Below are 10,391 nucleotides of genomic sequence, written 5' to 3'. Positions count from 1 at the left end.
GTCCGTTTGAAACAAACTCTCAGTGAATCACACCTTCAAATTGCATCAGACACATAACATTACTTTGGGGCCGAAACGATTTTGTTTAACGACGACTTTGGCAAGATGACGGTGATCGAGCCACTGTTTTGAGGTGTCAGGGTTCAGATAATATACCCATTTTTCATCACATTGTTACAGTTCTCCTGATAAGTCTATCATCCATGTAATATTAAGCGATAAGCTGATGACAGATATCCAGTCTGCTTGAGCATGTTCAGATGTCAATTAATGAAGTAAATGTCTACAACTCATGTACGATTTTTTAGGCGTCTTGATGTGGCGGTGTATTGTATCTTTTTAAGCACCAAGTTCTTCTCACAACCTACGAGTAGGTTACTTTTTTCATCCAGAACCCTGCGTGTATTCTCAATATCGTATACTTCAAGTCTTCCAAGACGTTGCAAATCTTTAATCTCTCGTTTTCCATTATTGAAACGCTGGAACAAATGTTGTGTTACTCGCTCACTAATAACGTCACCCTCGAATTCACATATTTATCGAGCCTCGGCAGCAGCTTTATAATCTTGTTTCCAGTAGTGCTTTATCACCTCAATTTTATATCAAATAATATAAAAAAATTGACGACTGTAACTTGCTCACAATACGCAGTAATATTTCGACTATAGCTTCTTGTAAGTTGTATTGCCAAACTACAGAAAATCATTAAAATCTCACAAAACCCCAAAACATAAAAAATCGACATAAATTATAAAATGACATAATACAGTGACTGGCAGGATTAGTGCTCTGTGACGTCATCCCTCAGAGCATTCGTGCTCTCTTTTAAGAACATCGGCGTTCAGAGCTCTGAGTGGCGAAGAGTATCCGATAAGCTTGAACTGAACTCTACAGTAACGTCCTATACATCTGATTTCATGCATGTGATACATAGGGCCTATATACATTTCAGATAGTGCTGATAGCATGGTAAATTAAGATAGATAGTTTAATTCTTCAAAATTATTACATGTTGACAGTAGAATTCCTATGGACACAAAATGGAATTACTGTAGCAACTACAATGTAAAGAAACACTTAACAACCTATCTTTCAATTGTTGTATTACACCCGCCGATCATCTCGCTCACATTAATTTGTCATATTCATTGGCATGACATTCTGAATAATGATGCTAAAATTTAACTTTTTTTACATGCTGGAGTACCTTACAACAAATTAAACAATTTGTTATTGCCCCATACTCCAAAAATATAAATCATGTTCCCACACTATTAACAATGTTTATATATTAATGGTCTTTCACTAACACTTTCTACGTCAAATTGTTTACACTCACTTCAATATATAGACAAATTACCACGTATAAATAAAATCAGAACTTCAACAATTCTCCGGAACTACCTATTATACAACTCTGTGTATCGAACGTAAAAGGCACTTTATCACAAATATTGAATTTTATAGGAGAGCTAAATGAAACCGTTTTTTTTTACCTCGATACCATATGGCACATAGTCCCCTTTCCGACAGGCTAAATCGCTTATTATTACTCGTAGAAGTTAATGCTTTGAACTACTGAAAAGAGCGCGAAAAATGAAATAAAAATATGCCAACACCTCAATTTCGTAAAAAAAAATTGACACAGTGCCGTTTCCCTCCGGTGTACAGAACTGTACTAGCTTGCCGCTGCGCGATTGCTGTGCTCCTCTTCAGGTACTCATCTCGTCTGACCTTGCTCCGACGTCACAAATGCACAACCTGCCGACCACTGACCTAATACAATAAAACCTTGGATTAAGAGCATAATTCGTTTCGAAGACGTGCTCTTAATCCAAAACACTTAGTCCATAAATAAAATGCAAACTCAGATTAATTCGTTTCACAACATTTTATTCATATAAGATACAGTATAATGTAGACCAGACGTCTCCAAAACCGTACTCTCGAGTAAGCCCCTGAACGGAACCGAAGGCAGTACGTAATGAGCGCGTTCCGCCTCACCCATCCCTACCTGTACTGTACTCGATGTTTATGCGCAAACGAAGAGCAGTGGAGGACTGCCATTATCATTGTGTTGGTCGGCGTGTTCCACGTTTCACAATGTCTTCTAATCATGGACGTAGCACATTCAAGGATGAAGAGGAAGAGACATTTTTTGTGTTAGTGGAGAGAATGTGGAATGCTTAATTTGTTCGAAAATTCTTAAGGGTGTGTTAAAATTCAAAATGCGACGACAATACTCGACTCTTCACAAAGAATATCATATAATTACAGGCATGTTGGACATGTGAAAATAATTTATTTTGGGACTATCTGTATAACTGTTGGTTATACATAATAATCAGTATATTACAATATGTTTACACTCAGTTCTGCATGGCATACTTATAGTTTTTTGTTTAATTTTAGGTGAAATGCTTAGGCCTACATATATTTTGATAAATATAAAACAAGAAAATATAAACACAAATCATACACGTGTTCTCAGTCTTAAACAAAAAAAGCTTCTTGCTAGCTATGTTCTAGCTTGGAATATTGGAAAATCAATGAAGCCCTTTACAGATACAGAAGCATCATTTGTAAAATCGTGCATACAGAACGCTACTAAAATACCGTGTCCAGAACAAAGTCAAAGTTTAAGAAAATTAAATTGTTTCCAATTACAGTTCAGAGAAGGAATTTAAGATTGTAAATGTAATTGAATCTGAAGTCGAAACCACAATTAACCAGTTTGTAGCTTACTCACTTGCATTGGACGAAAGCACAGATAGAAATGACGAAGTTCACCTAGCCATTTTCATCCTAGGAGTTAATGGACATTTTACTCTGTATGAATGTCTTCTAGATGTAATTACAAAATGTAACTGGAGAAGATCTTTTCCAGGCACTGAAAGGTACCATAGAACAGAAGAGGTTGAATTTGCAATGACTTGTGTCAATAGCAACAGAAGGGGCTCCAGCTTCATAGTATGTAAAAATAATATACAAAAGTATGATATTTCTTATTCTTTTGATATTATTTGTAAACTTAAGCAGACCGTTGCCGCGATCCCCCACTGACCGCTCTCATCTGTTGCGGTACGAATCTCTTCACCTTCTCTATTCTTACAGCACACTGTGTTCGGCGGGCAGCATCGAGAGTACGAATGACGATACGCTTTTTGGAGACCTCTGATGTAGACAAAATTCAATACAATAGTGCAACACAAATTACTTCACTGTATTTTGTTTTTGAGTGTCTTTCACCTGTTTTACTGCTTAGTAAAGAAAATTTTTCACTATCATTAACGAAATCACTTCTGACTGCTTGACTTACTGAAATCTTTTGCTTTGACTAAGAACCTATCCAATGACACCTGATTTTGCCCCCTTTTGAGGATTTTGCGGAAATGTGACATTGCGTTGTCGTTAAACAGACTTATCGTACTCACTGCTACAACCTTATCAGAGTGGTGAATTTGAACAACATTTTGTACTGCTTCCCACTTTGTACACACCTCTTTAATCTCATTTGAAGCGAGGAATTCGCTTGCTCTTTTCTCCTCTTCCGACACAGACGAGACCCCCTCCATTGTTTCTTGCTGTTGCTCACAAGTGAAGCAAGTTACGTACAAATCGTGCTGCTCGTATTGCAAGACATCGCTCGTTTATCAAATAGAAAAGTTTCCTCATTGTTCGCTCGTTTTGCAAAACACTCGTAATTCAAGATTTTACTATACTGTATGTCATTATTTCTTTGTGCACACAATATTTTCTAATTTTGAAAACATATTATATTTTACGATCATTTCATTGAAAATGAAACTGATTAAATTTAAAAAATGTTTCTATTCTATTTTATAAAGCTAATGTGATTATGAATATATACAGTGAATGTAAATTATAGGTACACTTTTAATTTGTAATGCAAAAATATGTATTAGAAAGTATTAGAGCTCTACAGCTGTAACTAGTATCACTTAAGGGTATATGTACATGAAAAACCACAAATATTATCACAAAATGTAGGCTCTAAATTTCTAAAATTTTATAAGAAAATGAACTCACAATTTGATAAAAATTACAAGGCGCCACAAGACTTATGAGAACTTAAATATCTGATAAAAGTATAAAAAAAGGTTACTAATAATATTTTTCAAACCAGTTTTATCAAAGTATGAAAAAAAAAACAAAAACAAATTCTGCAGTTACATCATTTGGTAACCATAACATTGTTATGGTCTCTCTCTAACATCTTTAATATTTTCCTGCATGTAATGAACACCCATTTCTGAAAAATAGACTACTCTCAGACATGTAGAATTGTTTATTTTAATACATTTAATTTTTTATTTGTCTTATATAAAATTATTAAAATTTACATAATATTTTGTGACCTAATTTTTCTATTTTCAAAGAAATGGGCATTATTGTAGTACCTTTTTCATAAATGCTTGTTAAATCAGTGTACAAAATTTCAGAATTCTATCTCTGTTGGTTGTGGAGTTATAAAATAATATGTGTGAAAATTTTTTAAATTTGTAAAATTTAATTTAAAGTAAAAAGTGAATTCTAAAAAAATATTATTAGTAACCTTTTTTATATTTTCATCAGATATTTAAGTTGTAGTAAGTCTTGTTGTGGTATCTTGTAATTTTTGTCCAATTGTGAGTTCATTTTCTTATAAAATTTCAGAAATTTAGAGCCTGCATTTTCTGATAATATTTGTCGTCGTTCACGTACATATACTCTTAAAATTTCTACATATTGTACAGACGCTCAACTTGAGCTCAATTCGGGGCCTGACAAATCTCCATTTTGCAATCCAGCTCATCTGATATTCTTTCTAACATATTTCTGTAAATTGTCTCGATAGTTGCGTTAATTCTCAACTGAAATTAATCAATATGCAGTGGTAGAGGTTGCATTATCTGTCACCTAATCCCATAAAAAGAACTCGCATGGAGTGAGATCGGGCAAGCGAAGAGGCCACTTTATCCACTTTCCCAGTCCTGTAAGTTGCGGAGCCTGGGTGTAAATATAGATACGGTGGAAATAAATCACCAATATTGAAATCTCTGAGAGTTTAAATTTCCTCTGCTACCAGTTATTTGTGGGTATGTTTTGTTGTTTACCTTCCATTTTATTCCCGAAAATGTATCAATCACTTACGGACAAGGTGCGAATTAACGAGGGGATGGGGGGATTTCCCCCTGTTGGAAAAGTTATTACCCTCTCATAAATTCATATTAACATCCCTCCCAGGGATAACGTCTATCCCCCTCACAAAATATAATTGTTTTAATACGAGTATACTTTATAATATTGATATATTATCACCAGCCAGCTGACAACAATCACTAACTTAGGAATTACACATCTTATCTTAAACATTCTCATGGATATAATAATAATAATAATAATAATAATAATAATAATAATAATAATAATAATAATTATTATTATTATTATTATAATCAAGACGCAAGACAAGAAACTCTGTGCGACCAAGCGTTGAACCGTAATGAATAGGACAATAATAATAATTTTATGTGTGATATTTTCTATCTAGGATTCTATCCTCCCTCATCAGAAATCTTAATTTGCACCCTGTTTACGGATACAATGTCATTGTGAATAAAATCAATACAAAGAGGAAATTCTATAGACAGGCAGGCGTTCGGGTTTGCAGGTTGGATATTTTCATAAAAATCTCGAAATACTTCTTTGAAACTACGTATAATATTTCTCTTAAATAGGCCTACCATATAATAAAAATCAGTGTGTAATATTATGAAAGTTCCAAAGACTGTAATTTAAATATGTATTACTATATGCATCCTCTTATTTACAGGAAGGAAAGAATAAATACTCTCTTTCTTTTTTTTCGCCACTTATCAGAAATAGAGTCTGTAAGATTTTGTCAGTTTCATATTTTGTTACTGCATTAGCAACCACTGATTCCATATTTGCTTAATTACGAGATACAGTACTTTATAAGTTCTTTATACCAAGTAAAGTGACGTTACACCAGATGTCGGCATGCAATGGCGGTACTTATTTACCCCTTTCAACCCTGAGACCAACTGTCCAGTCGGCTACGTGATGTGTATGATGCTGGTTGGTTCCATTCTCTTCTTCCTGGTCACTCTCTACATCGAGGCAGTGTTCCCAGGCCACTACGGTGTTCCCAAGCCATGGTATTTTCCTTGCAAGGTAAGATTCTCCACAGATATCTAAATCGTTTTAGACCAAGTTTAATTATTATGTAACATGCACTCTTTTCCAGAGTTTATTTTAGTAACACAGAGGAATTATAAACATAGAATATAGGAAGACCTAGTAGTACACAAGGGGTGTAGAGACAATTTTATTGCTCTACCTAGAATTTCTTATTTATCATTATTATATTTCGCAAGCTATAAAATATAATAATAATAATAATAATAATAGTAATAATAATAATAATAATAATGTTAATGATAATAATGATGATAATGACAATAATAATAGCCGGTAATGATAATGATGATAAAAATGATAATGGTGGTATGGTAATAATAATAATAATAATAATAATAATAATAATAATAATAATAATAATGTGCACAGGAAAAAGAAATTACTTCAAAGACAAGCGCTTTTGCATCTCCTAATGCCCGTCGCGACGTCTCTACTGGTACATTGTCATATTCCATCATTAGGTTGATAGATCTGTCAAGTACCGGACTTGAGGAAGTTGGGATATGATGCTAGGAACTGGATTAATCTTGCTCAGAATAGGGACCGATGACGGGCTTATGTGAGGGCGGCAATGAACCTCCGGCTTCCCTAAAAGCCATTTGTAAGTAAGTAAGTACTCAGCAGATGTTTGCTTTTCTTTAAAAAGAAGGAAAGTAGGGAACGTAATCCGAAGAAACTGGATTTCTTCCGTTTAGCGGTAATAATCAAATTACAATGGTATTAATTTTCATCCATTTCGGTTACCTTTTTTTACTAATGAATAGCGGATACTTATCTCTTCGTCATTCACCCATATGAAGTTAGTTGTGTATACCAATTTACCAACACAACCGTTGCCCAGATTGCGCCACAGGAGGCTAGTCTCCGCTACAGTCGCGATGAGATGAGAGATGGAGATTTGTTGCGATGCCACAGGGGAACTGAAGCTCCCGGTGAAAACCCTGTGTTACCTGGACCACAGACTTGCCCAACACAAGTTATAAATCGAAACGGGAATCGAACCTGGGTCCACAGGATTATAAGTCGATAGCTTTAGTCACTAGACAACCGTGGCGGCCTTTTGGTTACCTTGTGCTATGAACACAGTCTAGTATATACAGTCACGAAGCTTAAGTTTATGAGGGTACTAGGAACAATAGACTGTGCAGGTACTATTTCGCATTGTCTGTGATGAGGCGATAGTAGCGATACTAGTGGTTAGCAACTACCTATGGATGCATATTTATTACGTATTGAGCTTCGTGGCTGTATATACTACTAGACTGTGCTATGAACATTGTTTCAGTATTGGCGTATGCGTGATAACGTACAAGAGACGGAATTCCCAGGCGCTGTAAGTGAAGATCCAGGAGGATTTGAATCTGATCCTACTGACTATCCAATTGGAATAGAAATCATACATTTGAGAAAGGTAAGATTGTTATTATATTGAGACAGTAACCAATTCATTGAATGTTTTATACTTGAATTTTAATGGGCTAATGAGCAGGTATTATGGATAAGTTCGTGATTAGGGCAAGAAATGGACAACACTAAACAGTGTGAAAATTACGATAAGTATTGGAGCATGCAACTTATTTGTACGAAAAAACAAGAATGTACATCAGTTAATAACCATATGAAAATGGTAAACAACTACAGAGCAGAAAACGGAGACCCGGTCATTTCAAGTCAGTGTCATTTAAAATTACCTTACGCAGATTCTGATGACTCTATTTGTGTCATATAATAAAGCTTGTTGTGAGCGTAATTCTCCGATTTTAAGGTTACCATTTTAGTCTAGGATTGCCTTTCTAAAATGGTAATAAAATATGACTGAAAAAAGACGCTTCTCGTCTGAACGGTGTGGGAAATGTAAGTGCTGGCACAGAGTCAATGCAGAGATGCTGAATTTTGTTTTTATTGTCGATTATCAAATTTGGTCTAATAATTTTTCAATTTAGACTTATGTCAGTTCGGTATTCCTCATAAAATGTTTCAAAACATGGAATAAGGCAAATGTAACATTTGAAACTCGTCAGTAATCAAGTTATAATTAGTTGTGTAGTTTTACTAAAGATAAACCTATTGAAATATGTTGCAATGAGGGTAAGCTGTCTTTATTGAAAGCTGCAAAAAGAGCGGCGACAAAATAACCTTTTTTTAAATGCTTATTAATATCATTGTGTGTTTAGCAAAGGGTGATAAGCGGGCCCATATTTACCAATGGAAAGACCGGAGCAGTTGCTCAGGGGCGGCAGATTTGTAGGGGCGGCATTTTTTTTCTCCGAAGGGCCCTGCGAAACATTCGCGAATTTTGTTTTGATCGAGGAAAAAAACACTTTAAAAATCGACACATAAAATTTTTATCATGTACGAATTCTTTCCAAAAATATCATGATATGACATTCGAACAAGCTCAAAACGAATAAAAGAATATTTTTATCACAACAAAGAGCGATTATTAATTCACCTATGAAACGGCTCGCTGTGTCGTTCTCAATCTCAAAGATATCATTCATTAACCGTACAATGCTATTATATGTAATTTTGACGTATAATGGGCAAACAATTCATCCCCATTACATTTCCCGTCAAGCGAGCTCCTCCTTCTAGTTCCAGCTTCAATCAGTGTTGCCAACATGTGGGGATTTTTCCATTTTGTGTGAAATTTTGAGGAAAATTTTAGAAAGTGGGGTAAATGGCAGAAAATACAAACAAATGGGAATTTTTTCTAGAAAATATAATAGAAGTAAAAATAGAAAATATGTGGTCATTGGCGTTCCCAGACATTTTTCCCAAACCATTTTTCCCAATCTGATATTCTCACTGTTAAGTTTTCCCATTAACTTTTCTCCCCAATCCATTTTTTCCAATCCAAAGTTCGTAGGGCCATTTTCCTAAAACCAATTTTTAACAATTTCATTCTTCCCTGTCCATTTTCCCCAATGATATTTAATTAATGAAATGTAGCTTAACTATGGTTACTTTGCATGGCAGAAGAAACATTACTTAGTCTTTATAGAAATCAGTCAGGATGGAAGAACAAAATTCACAGGTAGTTAATTACTTCTAGCAGAGATGGCAGGAAATTAATCCATAATGGATTCATTTATTATAGAAGAAATTCGAAAAACGGGAAGGATGTAGAGCAATAGCAATAGCAATAACAAAATCGACAAGTGACTATTAGCGAACAGCAACATGATCTGAATCAGAAATGTGTTAAGGCAGAACTCGTGGTTCAGAGGTTGAAGCGAGTAGCTACTGAACACCCAGAGGTAAGTACCTTACTTACTTATGGCTTTTAAGGAACCCGGAGGTTCATTACCGCCCTCACATAAGCCCGCCATCGATCCCTATCCTGAGCAAGATTAATCCAGTCCCTACCATCATATCCCACCTCCCTCAAATACATTTTAATATTATCCTCCCATCTACGTCCCGGCATCCCCAAAGATCTTATTTCCTCCGGCCTCCCAACTAACACTCTATATGCATTTCTGGATTCGCCCATACGTGCTACATGCCCTACCCATCTCAAACGTCTGGATTTAATGTTCCTAATTATGTCAGGTGAAGAATACAATGCGTGCAGTTCTGTGTTGTGTAACTTTCTCCATTCTCCTATAACTTCATCCCTCTTAGCCCCAAATATTTTCCTAAGAACCTTACACTCAAACACCCTTAATCTCTGTTCCTCTCTCAAAGTGAGAGTCTAGTTTCACAACCATACAGAACAACCAGTAATATGACTGTTTATAAATTCTTTCAGATTTTTGGCAGCAGACTAGGTGACTAAAGCTTCTCAACCGAATAATAACACGCATTTCCCATATTTATTCTGCGTTTAATTTCCTCCCGAGTGTCATTTATATTTGATACTGTTGCTCCAAGATATTTGAATTTTTCCACCTCTTCGAAAGATAAATCTCCAATGTTTATAGTTCCATTTCGTAGAATATTCTCGTCACGAGACATAATCATATACTTTGCCTTTTCGGGATTTACTTCCAAACCTATCGCTTTACTTGCTTCAAGTAGAATTTCCGTGTTTTCCCTAATCGTTTGTGGATTTTCTCCTAACATATTCACGTCATCCGCATAGACAAGAAGCTGATGTAACCCGTTCAATTCCAAACTCTCTCTGTTATCCTGAACTTTCTTAATGGCATATTCTAGAGCAA

This window comes from Periplaneta americana, chromosome 6 (genome assembly GCF_040183065.1).
Source record: "Periplaneta americana isolate PAMFEO1 chromosome 6, P.americana_PAMFEO1_priV1, whole genome shotgun sequence".
NCBI classification, from domain to species: Eukaryota; Metazoa; Arthropoda; class Insecta; order Blattodea; family Blattidae; genus Periplaneta; species Periplaneta americana.
The sequence above is the reverse complement of the archived record's forward strand: the minus strand, read 5'-3'. Positions refer to the sequence as shown.